The sequence below is a fragment of the Anabrus simplex genome, chromosome 1, assembly GCF_040414725.1.
Source record: "Anabrus simplex isolate iqAnaSimp1 chromosome 1, ASM4041472v1, whole genome shotgun sequence".
NCBI lineage: Eukaryota > Metazoa > Arthropoda > Insecta > Orthoptera > Tettigoniidae > Anabrus > Anabrus simplex.
This window is the reverse complement of record NC_090265.1, coordinates 35049958-35054920: the sequence shown is the minus strand read 5'-3', so window position 1 is coordinate 35054920 and position 4963 is coordinate 35049958.

Below are 4963 nucleotides of genomic sequence, written 5' to 3'. Positions count from 1 at the left end.
AGCTGTGTGGTTTTTGCGTTGCCTACGCTATAATACAAGGCCTTGAAATGCACTCATGAAAACGGGTGACAACCTAGTTCACCATTCAGCCGCTAGGATCGCGTCATTGCCCCCTTGTATTCGCATGCTCGTATATGTCAATAAGTAAATTATATCCTAAATAAAAAGAACTGAATGTTTTTGCAAGTATTAAAAGTACTATATTTATAGAGCGGTGCTGCGTTGGCTTGGATATGTCACTGAAGTTTAAAAACTTTCCTTTTGAGGGGCTTCTTATCAAGTTTCAAAACTTCCTCTCTTCTACTTGAGTGGCTCGAAGCAATGTTGTCACATGGAGGTCTCACAAATTTTCAGAGTAGAAAAAGAGGTGGTTTATCGCCTTCACACTTTCTACACTTAATTTCACTGTTGAACATGTCTTTCGAAAAGAAAAACCGTACACCTTTTAGTAACTCTCTTCGGGGCAAGTACTGCGTAGCGGACGTGACAAATTCCGTCGTTCACTGCAGAAGTGCCACAGACGATGATTTTTGGTATCTGACGGCTCCTCTATCTTGAAAATGAATAAGACACAACGTTGGACTTTGAGTAGCTGGAGAAGAGATATATTCTAAACAGCCTTTATAGTCTGTTCTTTTGCCTGCCGGGCTGAGTGGCTCAGACGGTTGAGGCGCTGGCCTTCTGACCCCAACTTGGCAGGTTCGGTCCTGGCTCAGTCCGGTGGTATTTGAAGGTGCTCAAATACGTCAGCCTCGTGTCGGTTTACTGGCACGTAAAAGAACTCCTGCGGGACAAAATTCCGGTACCTCAGCGTCTCCGAAAACCGTAAAAGAGTAGTTAGTGGGACGTAAAACAAATAACATTATTATTGTTCTTTTGTCACACGAACCATAATGTCATTGTATTCCGCCTGGCATCTTAGGTAGCTGAAGAAGAGCTCGATGTCATCGCTTGTCAGGTTCCTCGTCAATGCATAATGCAAATGTATACTTATGAGGTATTTTACGCAGGCCACAGTGGATTGGGCAGTCAAGATCTATGCCTGATACATTTCCCTCATGATTTTTTTTTTTTTTTTTTTTACTTTCTCTGAATGCATTTGAATTTTTCTTTATATATGACAGGAATTCATTAATTAACAAACTGAGGCGTTCATCTTCAGTACTAAAAGATGCTCGTTTGTTCTCTTTCCTGGAATATGTCCCATGTGAGGTGTTGCAGACGTCATGCGCATCGAACAATTTCATAAAATGCTTCATAAAACAAATGGTTTATTTTAAACTGTATTTAATGTTCTCGGGACAAACCACCTCCACACTTTTCAAACCGGAGATTGTTTCAGGAGAAAATACAATATTTTTAGTTCTTACTACATTCATTTACTCCAAATTTGTTGGCCAAATTATTTTTCTGGTTGGTATCCTAATTTAAGATTTCTGATTCTTTTTGCTAGTGACTTTACATCGCACCGACACAGATAGGTATTATGGCGACGATGGGATAGGAAAGGCCTAGGAATTGGAAGGAAGCGGCCGTGGCCTTAATTAAGGTACAGCCCCAGCATTTGCCTGGTGTCAAAATGGGAAACCACAGAAAACCATCTTCAGGGCTGCCGACAGTGGGATTCGAACCCACTATCTCGCGGATGCAAACTCATAGCCGCGCGCCCCTAACCGTACGACCAACTCGCCCGGTTAAAAGATGCTCGTTTGTTCTCGTTCCTGAATATGTCCCATCTGAGGTGTTGCAGGCGTTATGCGCATTAAACAATTTAATAAAATGCTCTATAAAACAAATGGCTTATTTAAAACTGTATTTTATGCTCTCGGGACAAAACCACCTCCATACTTTACAAACCAGAGATTGTTTCAGGGGAAAATACAATATTTTTAGCTCTTGCTACATTCATTTTCGTGAAATTTGTTGGGCAAATTATTTTCCTCGTTGGTTTCCTAATTTAAGATTTCTGAGTTTGAAGATGCCTCTCAAATGATTGCCGGTCACGGTAGCATAGTTTAAAAAAAGTCCAGTGACAAATTTTGGGATCACCCGATTCTTATGACGTAACTGGGATTAAAACTTAGGAACTTTCACTGGAAACTTGTGAAACGAAATTCCACTACCTTTAATTTCTCGTGAATAAACCATGACTGGAACTGCGAATGCTTAACATCAGACAAATACATAATACATTCACAACGAACTCAGTTAATTAACACGTTTAAAGGCGCGAGCCTGGTCGAAAGGGGGCAAGATAGCGATCCTAGCGGCCCGGCATTGAACTTCAGTGTAACCACTTCCATAGCGTTTTACGGGCTCTATTTCCAGGCCTTGTATTATAACGTAGGCAACGGGTTTTTGACACCATTTTTTAATAGTTTCCGTCCGTGGGATCTTGAAAGTGACCATGGCACTGCCTGCTCGATCTGCATCCGATGGCTGCTTAAACTGCCTGCTCATTCCATATTCAAACGTGTAACACGACTTACGAACAATCTGCTGCTACATCGCAGCACCAGACGTACCCAGTTATCGCGTGAATACAGCTAGATAAGCATACAAGCAAAATTTAAAACATGAAAGTAATAGAAAAATTAAAGAATTGTACGTATAAAGTGGTGCTCTAGAGACTGACTGCTTCAGGACTTTTCGAGAAAGAGTTTTCGACGAACAAGAAAACCTGGAAACTTTGTCTGTTTGGTACTTCCCTACATTACTAAGTAGAGGTTTCACGAATTTGGCCGCCACAGTTTCTGACACAAGTTCCTGGTGCTTATTGTTACTAAAGCACTTTAAAAACCTTCCAGTGGCTCAAAGAGGGTAGAACATAGTTTGGAACAGACTTGCAGATTTCTTGCAGTACGGTAGAGCCGCCTCAACAAATTTCTGTAGCCCCATAATTAGGCCAATAAATCGTTGCTGGGGATAGCGCAGGCCTCCTCTATCGACTGTCTGATTAAGTTCATCAATGGGGATGCATTAACTGAGGAGGAAACGTTACACAAGCACGTGCTGCATTGTTTTTTCTTCGATTACACGCACTAGATAACCACACACTAAAGCATTGGAAGCGGTTTCCAAAGTGACACACACTGACTCAGGGGGCTCACGAACATCTTCCAGTAAATCAAGTACATACTCAGCGGGCATCACTGGTTCTGTTTCGTCAAGTACGGGAAATGATACTGAGGCGGAATATTTTGAATTTTGCTTGTGGATAACGTTAGCACCATCGGTGGACATTAAAATACAGGATTTCAAAATTCCCTTTAAGGAATTCTGAGTGCCCGGGAGTCAGTCATGTCATTGCACCCTCCTCCCATTCTTATAGAACTAAACATGGCTTCAACTGGATCTCCTGAAAAAGCCCGTGTCATGGAATGAAATACCACGGCATTCTGGTTTCCCTTTCTTTGATTTGCAGAAAGGCACGCAGCTGTACACCATTTTCACTGTAAATAAATACAGTACTAGCCTATTTCCCGCTACTTCATGCCGATAGTTCAGGAGCCGGATGGAGCTGCCACCTGCTGTGGGTATTTGTAAACGGAGTGTTTCATTTAGTGCCATATCAAGATGTTGTAATGAGCAGGCAGTATAAGCAGCCATCGGATGCAGATCGAGCAGGCAGTGGTCCATGGCGAACAACTTGCAACGACCTACAGTAAATTATTATACCAAACCAACTTCAATATCTCAGATATTCATGAGACTATCAACTGGCGAGAAAATAATGGAATTTGTGGTGGTCGTCATAATTAAAGTATAGTTTGCAAAAGGTTATCTTTACAACGTGTATAGAGGATACAAAATGCTATTTCAACCGCCAGTGGAAGTATAAACCGTTTAAAGAGTAGGCCTACCGTAATTCATATTCTGAAGAGTTACATTGAGTATCCGTAGGCGGATGTAAGGGACAAGTGGTTCGCACATGATTATTTTTAACCTATATTTTCGAGACTGATGGATACGAGCAATTGTGATTCCAGTATCCAAGAGATCTGATCGTAAACTACTTTCTGATTATCGCCATATCTCTAATTTTCCTGCAATTTCTAAAGCTTTGGAATGACTAGTGTACAATCAAGTATTACAATATTCAAATTGCGACCCTCTCTTTCAACCCTTGCAATCATGCTTTAAGAAAGGGATACAGTATATCAATACTCTCCTTGAAGTGACAGCAGATAACAGACTCGCTATGGAACAGCGTCAAGTGACTGTTCTGACGTTGTTGGATTTCAGTTGGATTAATTAGGAAATTGGAATTTACTGGCTCAGCGCGTTTAACCTCGAGTTCTGTGCATCTTATTTCTACGATCGTTGGCAGCGTGTAACAACTCATAACAGCATTTCAGAATGGCGACATAGGAAAGTAGACACCTCGCAGTGTAGTGTTTTAGGACCACTGCTTTTTCACTGTACATCAGTGATATCTCGTCTACACTAAAATTATGTAGTTACCACACACATGCAGATGACCTTCATATATATATAGCCTCTGCAGAATAAGTGAATCATGTGTTGCAGTGCAAAACATAAAAGCTGACCTGAAATAACTAAGGCGAACACGAACGATAAAACAGGCTTCACATATACCCATCAAACACAAGCACTCATTGTTGGTTCTCGGAAGCTACTACACGTGATCAAATACAGTAGAGATAATACGCGACACTGAGCGAGATATCGAGGGACAGCTACTGGAGCTCACTCTAGCGGATAGACCTGAACAGTACTGATTCTCTCATAAGAGCACGTGTATTTTTGTGTGAAGTTTTTGGTGTTATTTATGCGTTTTCAGTGAGTTGACATAAATAAATAGCAGTGTGTGTCATTCCTTGATATCTCCTCTCAGTATGAGGGGAAAGGTATGTGCTGTGTTTGGCTGCAGTAATTACGAAGTAGAGAAAAATGCGCGGTCGTTCTTCAGGTTCCCTCGTGAGAAGAAAATGTAAGTAAT